Source organism: Corylus avellana, chromosome 6 (genome assembly GCF_965113065.1).
Source record: "Corylus avellana chromosome 6, dhCorAvel1.hap1.2, whole genome shotgun sequence".
Lineage (NCBI taxonomy): Eukaryota > Viridiplantae > Streptophyta > Magnoliopsida > Fagales > Betulaceae > Corylus > Corylus avellana.
The window spans coordinates 24,910,160-24,923,963 of record NC_142495.1 but is presented as its reverse complement, the minus strand read 5'-3'; the positions used below and the strand labels follow the sequence as shown (position 1 = coordinate 24,923,963).

Sequence of the window (13,804 nt, the reverse complement as noted above, 5' to 3'; positions counted from 1 at the left end):
AATGTATTCTTAAAAAGTTTGATCTTGTTTATGGGTCTATGCCAAACAAAAAATTTTGGACCGCTTTCTTTTGGGCCTATGGCCAAACTAAAAGATTTTGTTTCAAATACAAATTTTAAAAGTAAAATTAATAAAAATAAAATTGTAAAACCGTGGCCCACCCCAATTTGTGCATAGATCCGTCTGACTTTACCCAAATTTTTATTTTTTTATTTTTTTTATAGTTAGTTTTCAAATGATGTATCATCATTTCATAAAATTTATTAGGAGTGATTACTAATTACCTTTTTCCCCTATGAACTGACAACCCTACTGCATGATCTTATTAAATTACCATTTGATGCCCAAAACCCTCATTCTATCAGTCAAAGGCGTTAACTCAGACGGTCAACCCGTCACTTGCGTCCCACATGCCATCTTGAAATTTTTTATCCAACATTTTTCCCCATCAACTATAACGCATTGTCACTTTGCCTCCATGAACTGATAACCCTACTGTGGGTAACAGTGGGATAGAAAATTTCAAGATGGCATGTGGGACGCACTTCACTGGTTGACCGTTTTAATTAACACCTTTTACTGACGGAAAGGAGTTTTGGGCACAAAATAATAGTTTGATAGGATCGGGCAGTAGAATTGTCAGTTCATAAGGCAAAAGAACAATGCGTTGTAATTGATGAAGAAAAAAGGTAATTAATAACCCAAATTTATTATTTTGAAAAATATATCACCAACTCATGAGATAATGACATATTTTTTGAAAATCAACTATATATATATATATATATATATATATATAGGCAATCCTATCTCAATGCGTAACTGAATTAAATGTGCTTCTAATTAATGTGAGTGATGCAGACCAAATCAAAGACTCCATAAACAAAGATGACCCAAGTATGATCATAGGCCTAGTATTTAAGTATAGGCGGAGCCAGATAATTTATATTGGAAGTATCATAAAATTTTTTTGAGGGTATCGAGTGGTAACTTGCGTAAGTAGAAGAGAAATTTTTTTTTTTTTTTTTTTTTTTTTTAAAAAAAAAAAAGCTTTCGTGGCACCCCAAAAGCCTCAAGTGGCTCCGCCAAGTGCTTATTATGTGTTTGAATTGTTATTAATTTGTGCTAGAAGATTTTATATTCGACTCATTTGTTCAAGCATTTCAAAATTTAAATTTATTTAAACACATAAATCTCAAATGATATCTTTAATATTGTCGGTCCAAATTACTAGCAATAATTACTTTCAATAGAACCCTATTTGTAATTTAACCGTACATTGTTTTTCTTTTTCTTTTCTAGTAAAATACTCTCTGCGTTAACTTGTTTTTGATGATCTTGGCCATTTATCTTATTATTATAATTCCATGTTACAAAGGGATCGGATCAAGGCAGCAACCGTGTGGCCACCCTTTTGTTAGCTTTCTCATTTTATGTACGATATTCGAGATTTCGAGTGGACCACAGGCTCAGGCTCAGGCTCTTTTTGTCCTTTGTTCAGGTTTAGCACTTCAAAGAATCAGAGAACTTCCTGGTGTCAGGTTGGTCATCTTCCAAGGTCGGTAGAGTGTACATATAAAAACAAGAAAATGAGTGTTTGGTTTCCAAGAAAGTGTGGGAAAAGAAAAGAAAATTTGGTGTATAGTTTTACCACTGGAGGTTTTGTGAAAAACCCAGTTGATAAAATGCAAGCTAAGTCTTGGAATCTGTTTCTTTTTTGTGTTTAATTAATTAATTTTTTTTTCAAAAACGAAGAATGAACAATATTCTTTTCTTGCATGCCGTTGCATAGGAGTTCAATGTTATTTGCTTGGTGAGAAAATTAAGCTTTGGTAGATATTTGAATATCCTGAATTTTCTTTTGTTGTATTTCTCCGCATTGGGAGCTGTAGGAGTTACTTTTTGCCTGTTGATTTGTGGGTATTCATGCAAATTGGATGTAACAGTGTTTTGTTGCGAGGTAGTTGACTTACTGTTAACTAATTTGATTTCATATGAATTTTACTTATAATCTGTTTGGATTCTGAGTATAGATATTAATAAAAACAAACTTTAAATGCTTTTCTATTCTGTTGGTATGTTCATATGAATCATATGATACAAAAGGCTTAACTTATTTGAACTTGGATATTGGTGAAAAACCAATTACTATATTTATTTTCTAAAATTTTTAATTGTAAGTTATTCTTAAGTTCCAATGGGGTGTATGTACGTGAAATCTCTTACATCCTCAGAGGTGTTCTGTGTGTGATTCTTTTTTTTTTGTTACTTTGTTAAGCTGTTTGGCAAGTAGGAAAGGAGCTTTCTTTCTGACTAAACTTGGGGATTGGAAATAATGTGCAGGGTTGAGTATGTTCACTGAAATTCAGCCAACAACTAACTGAGTGGTTTCTCACAATGGGTCGAGAACTTCTATGTTTATGTCGGGTGGAAGCTAGGAGATTGATATGGCTCATAGGCATGATGTTTGCAGTGATTTTAGTGTTCCAGTATTGTGAATTTCCTTATGGTAATCTTCTCTCATCTTTATTTTCTGCTGGTAGGCTTCGGTAGGGGGAAATAGTAGCTTCCAGAATGGAGATTCACCATCTCAATCTGTGTCTATTGGTAACATTACGAATTTGATTGATTCAAACTCCCACAGTACATATTCTGTTCATGAGAGAGCTAATACTTCTAATGGAAGGGATAGAATCCCCAAGGATGCTTCTTTATCAGGTAAAAATGGAGGCTCAAACCACTCTCTAGGACTAGATAAGGACTCTTCACCTGAAAATTTGGTAAAGCTAAATAATATTTCTAGTGAAAATAATGGATCTGCAGCAGAGGAGGCTAGAGAACCTGAACAGAGATTTTATCAAACCAACTATACTACAGATAGTGACTTTTCAATACATAAGATTGAAAAGGATTATAATACTTCCACTTCAGAACATATTGAAAGCTCAGATGCTGGTTTTGCATCCCCTTCGCCTGCAGTACCACCTATGAATTCATCACCACATGTAGCTTCTCCACCATTATCTGGAAAAGGCAAGAATTCTTCCCTGAACAGAGTCCCCAAGGTTAATAAAGACCTGGAGTTGCCAACCTCTTCAGTAGTTTCAATATCCGAGATGGGTGATTTATTGCTTCAGAGCCGTGCTTCATCCCATTCCGCGGTATGTTTTAGCTTCAGCTTCAAGTTATGTTAGGATATGGGATCTTTTTGGCAATCATGTTAAAGGTGATTGACTTGTTTTAGAGTAAAATTGCTTCAGTCCTGTTCCTTATTTTGTTCATTTTGTTTGTAGACACCACAGTGGTCTTCAGTGGTTGACCAGGAACTACTAAATGCACGACTACTGATTGAGAATGCACCCATCATAAACAATGATCCAAATCTTTATGCTCCTATTTATAGGAATGTTTCTATGTTCAAAAGGTGAGTTAGTCACATCTATTTCTGTTGAAAATGCGCAGAAGCTCTTGTAGCTGCAATCTTACATGCAAATAACTTATTGATTGTTTGGTTTATTTATGTAATCCAAATTTGCAGGAGCTATGAGTTAATGGAAGACAATCTCAAAGTATACATTTACAGGGAAGGAGAAAAACCCATATTGCACCAGCCACGACTCAACGGAATATATGCATCTGAGGGATGGTTCATGAAGCTGCTGGAAGCTAACAAAAAATTCATTACTAGAGACCCTAGAAAAGCCCATCTTTTTTACTTACCCTTTAGCTCTCTGATGTTGGAGGAAACGTTTTACGTACCTAATTCGCACAGCTTTGATAAGTTTATACAGTTTTTGAGGAACTACTTGGATATGATTTCAGCAAAATATTCTTCCTGGAACAGAACTGGAGGAGCAGATCATTTTCTTGTTGCTTGTCATGATTGGGTATACTTTACACGCTTCCTTTCAAATTTTGCTTTATGCGCTTCATAAAAGAAATTAAATCAAGAAAAATCTTCTGACAACAATTCAATTGATGTCATTTTTATGTCATCCAAAACTCTAGTCTTGATGTTCTAATATGGCCTCTCTTCTTCAGGCCCCAGCGGAAACAAACCGAATCATGGCCAAGTGCATAAGAGCCCTCTGCAATGCTGATGTCAAAGAAGGTTTTGTTTTAGGCAAGGATGTGTCTCTTCCAGAAACATACGTGCACTTGGCTCGGAATCCTCTCAGAGATCTTGGAGGCAAACCTCCTTCCCAGAGGTCAATTCTTGCTTTCTTTGCAGGGCGCATGCATGGCTATGTAAGGTCAATTCTGTTACAGCACTGGGAAAACAAAGATCCTGACATGAAAATATTTGGTCTAATGCCAAAGGCCAAGGGCAATAAGAACTATCTCCATCACATGAAGAACAGCAAGTATTGTATATGTGCAAAAGGTTATGAAGTCAACAGCCCTCGCGTGGTGGAGGCCATATTTTATGAGTGTGTTCCAGTGATTATATCCGACAATTTTGTGCCACCATTTTTTGAAGTTTTGAAATGGGAATCCTTTGCTGTTTTCGTCTCGGAGAAGGATATACCAAATTTGAAGACTATACTCCTTTCGATTCCAGAGAAGAGGTATCTCCAGATGCAAAAAAGGGTCAAAAAAGTACAAAAGCACTTTCTTTGGCATGCTAATGCTGTGAAGTATGATATCTTTCATATGATTCTCCACTCAATTTGGTACAATAGACTTTATCAATTAAATCCGCGATGAGAAACAGACATTGTATTTCTTGAGTTGGATCAAAAGTGTCATTCAGCAGCAGCAGAAAAGGAAAGTTCAGCAGCATGTTCAATAGCAGAAGAAAAGAAAAATCTTGATATTAGCTCACACCGTACATATATCATGCCTTGTGCAATTGAGGAAAAACTTTTTTGTAATTTCTTTTTTGACATGACACTAGAAGAGGGAAAAGGAAAATGGTGATTTGAACTAGTAACCTTTGCTTGAGTCAATTGAGCTATTCCTTAGGAACAACTTTCTTTGTAATCATAATTCTTAGCCTTTCGGCTAATACCTCTTCTTGATCTAACTATGTCTTTTTCAGTTTCTCTTTCTCTTGATGGATTTAATGCACCAAATCTTGCACCTCTCATTTCCATAAAACAATTCAAAGAAACTGCTACCTTCAGTCCAGAATTTGTTTTCTGGCAAAATAAAGACCAGTATTTGTTGAGATGAACATAGACTATATGTATGTGTGGGCTTAAACAGTTAAACTCTCATTTAATAAGTGAAATTTAATACTTGCAATATTTAATTAAAATAAAAAGTCAATTGATGAAGATAAGGTTCCAATTCAGGACTTTTGACTCTACTACTAGTTAAACCATCACTTATTTCAAAAAATTAAACTAATATAATCATTTATTAATATTCTAACGTACCCAAGATGAAGGTAGCTTGATTAAACCAGCTTGGAGAAAAGAAAAAAAAAAATACGTTCATATTGTCATGAAAGCTCCATGAAATCCATAGGGAACTCTGCATGGCAATGCAATTTTGGCAACTGGCTCACAAGAAAACTTCTTGGTATCAATTATATAAACCTGCAAGGAAAACAAATATCTATAATTCCAGAGTAGCATACAGAAAGATCTATCAAAAAGATATGATTGCCATTGCCTTACTTGGGATGTGTTGCTATTTTCATTGTGAACAAACGTGATTATCCAGCCATCATCTTCTTCAACACCTCCATGTTTTGGGGCAAAGGCAACACCAGTGCAGAAGGTGTTCTCCTCAAACATATGGTATTCCACCTTGATCAGCTCCTCCTCACAACTTCTTTTTCTCTACAAAGTTGGGATAATCAAACATCCATGCATGAATGAAAGAAAAGGACAAGGGGATATCAATCTATACACAAATTACCAAACTAGATCTTGTGTCTGCCTCCTCAAAGTATAATTTGGCTAGACCTCCATATTTAGGCAAGCCTGAAATAAACAAGTCCATAATTTATTTTTTCATATCATATACTAAACAAGTTGTTAACGATAAATATTGCTAGAGCAATTTATGGTACGTTGGACCTGAGAAGAGGGACCAGGAACACTCTGATGATCAAATATTAATACAATATTAAAATTCCTGATCTCTTGGGATTTGTATTCTTCATCGCTGGCACCAAAAATTACTATAACAAATATTGAATAATAACTATTAAGGGTTTGTTTGGGTGTGCATTTGAAGGGCAAAAAAGTGCGTTTAACACTAAAAAAGTCTGTTTGAAAAAAAAAAAAAAAAAAAAAAAAAAGGAGTACCCGTTTGGTAAAAAAAACTTAAAAGCGTTTTTAAGGGTCCAAAAGCATAAAAATTACCAAAACGCACCTTTTGACAAAAGTTTAAAAATGAAACTTGTGCCGAAAATAGCTTTTTTAATTAAAAACTATATTTATCAAACGCAATTCCAAACGAGCTCCAAGAGAGATACTATTAAACTCTTTTACCAGAGGTAGAGCTCGCAGTTGAATCAACAACTTGGGTGTACCCATATCTGTTTTTAACACCTATGAAATTTTCGTTGATGATAGGAAAATCCATAGAGAATTTGGTTCCAGTGAGATTTCTCTCCCTAACTTCTCCAGTCTGTATGTGTAATCTCCACTCATAACAACGAGAAAATAGTAACCCATCTTCTGTTGAGGCATCAATACTTTTTTCATCTGAATTTATAGGCCTAAATCTTCTGGAAAACCACTCAAATTTATTCACACCCATATCAGGCCCAGGAATGATTGAATCAAGAGCTCTACACCCCCACACTACAACCTGTTCATCCTCGTGCAAACATATCATTTCAAAGAATTAGTAATTAATTAATTATGTTAATCTTATTGAAAAGATGGTAATAATTAGTTATGTTGATCTTTTCAATAATTTACCTCGCCATCATCCTCAAAACTGTTGAAAATATGTAAAGAACAACAGGGTTCCACCTCAAACCACTGGATTGAATCTGAATCACCATATCGAGGCATAATCCCAATCCTTGCATATTCTTCCCCATTGTACTTTATCAATCTACAAAATATGTTGATGCTTTAAATTTAAATTATATCAGATATCACATCAGCTGATATGTTATTATTGGCGACCGCTTTTCGCGTCGCTAATGATAAAAAGTCGTCGTTAATATCTTTTTACTATAACCTGCGTGCGTAAAAAAATCCCGCCAAGTTAATAGGAAATTCTTTTTAATATCAGCGACGACTAGCAAAAGTCGTGGTTGATAAGCACTTTGATCGCTAATAACTAAATTTCTTGTAGTGAAAGTTTCATAAATTTGTAGAAGGAATGCACTCACGGGCCCCCACTAATAAGTATTTTTGGGTTTATAGTCAGTGGAAAATCCAAGATCACATTATACCTGCACAAAAAAAATAAAATAAAATTAATAGGACTAATCAATTTTAGTTATTTGGTAACATGTCAAAACAAAAAGGAAGTCAAATCACTAACTACTTACCTCTGGGTTACCCCTATGTCATGGCATAGGGTACACCTATTCAGTTTGACATCCACTTTATAAATCAATTTCTTCCCTTCGGGTGCGTAAGGAAAGAAAGCCAAGCTCATTAAAACGCATGTACTTTCAAGTGTTTACTCTTAAGTATATATTTTTTATTGTGACAGTGAAAATTATTATTAAATTTTAGATGAATCAAATAGTAATTTTCACTGTCACGTCAGAGAGTGTGACCTTAAGATTTAAGAATAAGTTCTTGGAGGTGCACGTAACATTTCTCTAGGGTTGATGTGCTATAAAATATTTACTGCTTCCGTGTAGCAAGCATAGTTAAATGTTTTACTATGGTTATCCTTTGTTAATTTTGGTCAGGGGCGGATCCAGGGGGGGTCGAGGGGGGGCATCCGCCCACCCTCAACTCCCAAAAATCCCCTTGAGTATGGTAAAAAAAATTTTATGTCATGATTATGCCCCTCTTAGCCATGATTATGCCTCCTTCCTCAAGCTCCGGCCATATTATGCTCCGTTGAAATTTGAAAACTTTTAAGAAGTTGAATGCTGCAATCTTGCAAAAAAAATGAAATGTTGAAAGCTTGAAGATGATGAACAGTTCAATTTTCAAATGCATTGTTTTTCATTTCGACAATTTCGTACAGGTGCAGCCTGCTTTGGACTTTGGAGTGGAAAAAATAATATTATAAATTAATAAAATTATAATATATTGTCATTGACACAACACACAAGACAAAGAAAAATTATAATATGCCTCTAGGGGATGCATGCAAGACAAGTCCAAGGCCATTGGCTAAGGGGGCAGGCTAGGCATCAAGCTTGCTAGGCTGCGGATCCGGATCCGGATCTCCTCTAATTGGGACGAATTTGCAATTAGACAACCAACTTATCACTTTAGACAACCAACTTGAAACATATATCGTTGACATGCGTTCTAGTGATGAATTTGCAACAGTCAAAGGGATTGGACAACTTGCTGAGAAATTGGTAGAGATGAAAAAGGATATCGTATATCACTTGGTTTATTCATTAGTGACATTGTCATTGATTCTGCCAGTTGCGACAGCATCTGTTGAGAGAGTATTTTTAGCAATGAATATTGTTAAAAATCGTTTACGCAACCGAATTGGAGATCAATGGATGAATGATTGTTTGGTTACGTACATTGAAAAAGATATATTCAAGACCATCAGTAATGAAGAAATCATGAAGCGATTCCAAGGTATGAAGACTCGTCGAGGACAATTGCCTCAGTGCTAGTCGTGACAAAACAAATTGTAAGTTATATTTACATGTTTTAGAACATAATTAGAATTTTTATTGAATTATTCACTTATTCGGCTTGTTATATTTTTGTTAAACTTTATTTTTTGTATTCATTTAAAAAAAAAAAAAAAAAAAAAAAAAACCATGCCCCTCATGGACGAATTTCCTGGGTCCGCCACTGATTTTGGTTAGAATTAAGTGAGGTGTATGGGTTAATGTTTGTCATGTGTATAGTCTGAAATGAGTGTAAATCAAGTATAAAGTTCCTTGTACTGCTGGACCATAGGGAAAAGGAGAGAGAGAAGAGAGAATAAAAGATATGATTTTGCAACTCCCATCTCCCCTGTTTTTCTACTCCGTTTTCTGCAACAACAAAAATAAAAATTACAGCTTTTCTTGTTTTATAAGAGCTGATTCGTTTTAGTTTTCTTTAGCTACCGTTAATTATTTATTTATTTTTAAACAAGGGCAGATCAAATGACAGTTTTATAGTGTCATGTCAGTATAGTGAGATAACGGTAAGACAGTATATAGCATAACTCTTGTTAAAAATATTACTTTTGAGTGTTGTTTTCTGAATAAAGAGTATAAATACCAGAAACCACTCCCACTTCAAGAAAAGGTTTGATAGCATCCACCCCCATAATAACCAACTCTCCAGTATCTGGAGCTCTCTGTAAACAGGAAGACAGATGAAATGAGCAAAATATAATTTCTTAAATACCAAGTGAATGTACACTAATTTTTGAGTGGGTATACAAAGAGGGGACCTTTAGGTGGCTGGTAAAAGGTCGTTTCCAGGATCCATTAACATCCCAATTGTCACAAGTTTTTAGTGTAAAAATGTCAATCTCCTGAGGGATGTCATTTTCTGCAATTGAATATAACTTCCCTGAATGCTTGAAAATGTTGGTGTTGCTTCCTTCCTTGTTTACTTTGCCATACCTCAACTACAAAATTCAAATCATTTTAGCAAAATCTTTTTGGTCACAAGTTTCCTGCAAATTTTATGCATCCCTTATTACAATTTATTCTGACATGTTATCTTGAGAATATTTTCTAGCCAAACAACTCTGTTTGTTTGGCTAGAAAATATTCTCAAGATAACAGTTTTAAATAGCTTCATATTTGCTTTCCTTGTAGTTTGAACTTTCCAAGATAAGTGGTCTTACCATTAACTGTAAATGGTTGTAAATGTCTTTATATATTGAAATATATATAGATGATGGTAACTCAAAATACCAAACCTTTTCACTTTTCACAAATCAATTTCTTACTCACATTACAGCTACTAGCTTTGGAAAAAATGTCAGCTCTTTGTCTCTTTGAATCAATATGTAATCTCCATGACTACCTTCTTTTTCTCTTTTTACCCACGAAAACAGAGCAAAGGGCGAAGGGGAGACCACATGCTAGAACTCTCTACCAAAGTATGACCATAGTAACACCTTTGCCGTTGAGACAACCAACAAGAGGGACTTAGACTATAAAAAACAGCATACGCTCCCTCAAAACGGGTCAAGCCTTAGCTTGACCCTAATCCCACCCACCAAGGATATATAGTAATAAGAAGTCGGCGGGAAAAGAATGATTAATCCGCATGACAAAGTACTAGGTTGTATTTAAGTACGTACTCCATCTACAATTCAATGCAACCATATTGTAAGAACACTAGAATCGTGTTCTACCTCTAAATTAACAAACAAGTTAAGCTCCTCCCAGGATCGTTATGAGGTCGTCATGACTAAAACTCACAGAATCCTAATCCTAAACCTTTTTCACCCAAAAACACTGGGATATGAAAAGTACAATATGACTAGTTTTGAAACACCGAATAAAGCCAATTTTTTAAACCCAACACATATGTTAAAAGAGAAAAAAAGAAAAGCAGACTAATAATTTTAAGATAACATTATTCAATTGAGATGCATGCTCACCGTATTCAGGAGATAAGCAGACAAATTAGCAGGGGAATCGCCTTCTGTGGCTGGGAGAAAAGAGGGTTTATTTCTTTGCTTTTCTAGTTTGAACATATCTGTTATTGTATACAACATTCCAGCTTCCATCACCTTCCTTGGTAAAATACAAAGCATGAAGCATTCCTTCTCCTTCCACCCAGATGTAACTTGACCTTCCAAATATGGACTTGGTCGATTTTTGTCCCCCAAAAAGGGGGTTCGATCCTGCAATTACAGTAAATTAACACACTAATTAGTGATAGTTTTGGCTCTTACAAGGCTGCTATATTCTTTATCATGTTCGTCTATGCCCTTAATGTGAAAGATCATGCACACAGACCACCAACCATTATTTACAATTTAGTTGGTGACTCACTCGCCAGTCCAAAAATATTATAAACTCCAACTTATTGTTATGATGATCGTTCAACGATAAGTGATGATGTGGTAAGAGATGATCACACCATATAACAAGTGCGGTCATTCCCACTTATTGTTAAGGTGATACTTTTCATGGAGGTTAAAAGGGAAATATTGGTGCAATTCTTCATGAAGAAGTAGTCAATTATGATAAGAATGTTGAGTATGTTTCCAACCATGAAAAATTGATGTCATTTGGTTGAAATATAACAAAATAAAGTCACCTCTAGTATGCTCTCGGTAGGAAAGCATATGATAAAAGGTATAGTCATATAAAGTAGTAACAAAGTGCGCACACATATGAGCTACTCATGATCTGACGCTGTTTTGTGAGAGATCAAAAGTGAGAGTAATTGGCATGGAAGAATTATTGGTACTTAATCAATAAAGTTTATCGCCTAATGTTATAATATTATCAAGTAGGAGATGATCATGTGTTAAGAGATTATCATGTTAAAGTAATAATTAAGTGATTAAATTTATCTTTTTCTATCAGCTTAAGCTTTTTGGATAACTGATGATTTAACCACTTGACCCAAAATCTTAAGCAAATTTAATCACTTAATCATTACTTTAAGTCTCATCCTCACATGTGGGTTTAAACTCCATTTTAATAGATGAGGCCCAACACGTGAAATATTTACTTTAAATGGGGGGTGATTTAATGGAGTCAAGGTTTGATCTCAAGAGTTTTGATTCTAATACCATGTTAAATTACCAATTATCCCAAAAGCTTAAAATGATAATAAGAGATAAATTTAATCACTTAATCATTTCTTTAACCGATCACACCATAAAAAGTATGGTTATAACCCACACCTTATTATCTATGTGGATTATGATAACTTCCATAGATGTTAAAAAGGAAACGGTGCAAATCTTCATGAAGAGGTGCATGCCTGGCCTATCTATAAATAGGCAAGGGGTAAGATTACAAATTCACTTTTCATTCTCTGGCTATTTTTCTCTTTGTTTACCTCATAGATTTTCACCCTATGGGAAGAGTCCTTCCAAATTCCAATATACTTATATTCACTTTTCCTTTCGAGTTCCTTAAAGAAGAGGCAAATAGGATTCCCCTTGAACAAGGTTCTAGCAGACCGGCTCATATAATCCATTAATGCTAGTTTATAAATATAATAGTTTATCCTTAACTTGTGTTCTTTGCAGCTTGTTTTCATTGCAGTTTGCTGGCTGAATACATTTTGCAATCAAAGATAATAATAAAGATTCCTTAAATATTTTAAAAGATACTTTTTTTTGTCGTTGAGTATCTTTTAACATATTCAAACAACACTAACAAAGATTCCTAGTATTTGTTCTCTTGAGTTGTCTTTGAAATGAGCTTCTTTTTTTTGTTTTTTTTTTGGGTAATTAAGAATCAATTTATGAAAGATCAAGTACGGACCATTTCTGATATAGACACCTTCTTGGAAGTTGTCGGGAATGTTTCCTTCAATGTCAGTTATCAGAAGGGCTTCTTCCAACTCATCTACAGGAGCGAAGTTAGTCTGCATGCAAGTAATTCATTCGACAAAATTAAGGATTTGCATGCATATTTGATAATTAAGCTTAATTACGTATGTCTGCATGCATGGGAATTATTGTTGGTACGTACCTGAGATGGGAGCAATGGCTGGTCAGCAAACTCGAACACCGAATCAACAAAGGCGTCCAATATTTTCACAGAAGCGTTCTTGATGCTTCTTGAAGCATCTATTTGCATCGGAACTTGTCGCAATTCTCTCACCATTGTCTACTCATATATAAAAATTAAATAAATTAAAGGATAATTCTGTACTAATTATATATTTTATAATTATAACCTGACAGTCCCAACAAACCTTTGAGATTGCAATGTAGGTTGAGACTGCAACGACAATATGTCAATATTCATATGGGATAATTTTGGAATAAAAATATAGTTTTTAGCATTATTGATCATATAACAAACTAGAGTAATGATATATACATTACAAAACATCGATCCCACAAATATCTCACAAAGTTGACGTGGCAAGGTCTACTAGCAATTGGAATTTATTTTTTTTTTGTTTTTTGTTTTTAAATAAGGGTTGATCCAAGGACTACTAAACCCTGCTACGTTAGCCAGCTTAGTAGAATACTTATAGGATGTTTATGTGGTATATATTTAGGAATATTACTCAACAAATTAAATTAAAAGAAAAAATGAAAAGAGAGAGACCTTGAAAGAAGAAGAAAGTGAGGTCTTGAAGTGATGAAAATTGCGACAGAGGGAGGGGCTTCTGTCAATGTTGCAATTGATCACTTGAAATGCCGTAGATGTGGTTGTCATCATCTCCTCGATCCGACTCCGATGCCTCGATCAGTACCGTTTCAAAGTCTATTGACATCTTACAACTATATATATATATATATAAACATATATTCCCCTCAAACTCAGTTAACATATATATTTGGACAACTTTATAAATTGCCACATGAGAGATGACAAATTAAACTTATATATAAAAAGATATCAAAATAATGTACCAAGTGGTTGTTTTATATAAATAAAAGATATCAAGATATAGCAAGTGGGCGGATTATTTTATAGCTAAATACCAAAATAATGTCCGTATAATCCAAAAACAAAAAAACAAAATAATGTACGTAACGATTTTTTTTTTTTTAACAAATAATAAAAGAACGTTTCCCATGC

The 13,804-nt window shown here is 34.5% G+C and overlaps 2 pseudogenes across 1 annotated transcript; one reads left to right on the top strand and one right to left on the bottom strand.

The window, feature by feature from the left end:
* The first annotated feature begins 1,466 nt into the window (after positions 1-1,466).
* LOC132187716 (putative glycosyltransferase At5g03795) lies at positions 1,467-4,949 on the top strand (annotated as a pseudogene). Its single transcript, XR_015912677.1, has 5 exons — positions 1,467-1,541; positions 2,344-3,161; positions 3,294-3,424; positions 3,539-3,887; positions 4,042-4,949. The product of XR_015912677.1 is annotated as a putative glycosyltransferase At5g03795 (transcript).
* Positions 4,950-5,438: 489 nt separating this feature from the next.
* On the bottom strand, positions 5,439-13,438 carry LOC132188048 (carotenoid 9,10(9',10')-cleavage dioxygenase 1-like; annotated as a pseudogene).
* Between the last annotated feature and the right edge of the window lie 366 nt (positions 13,439-13,804).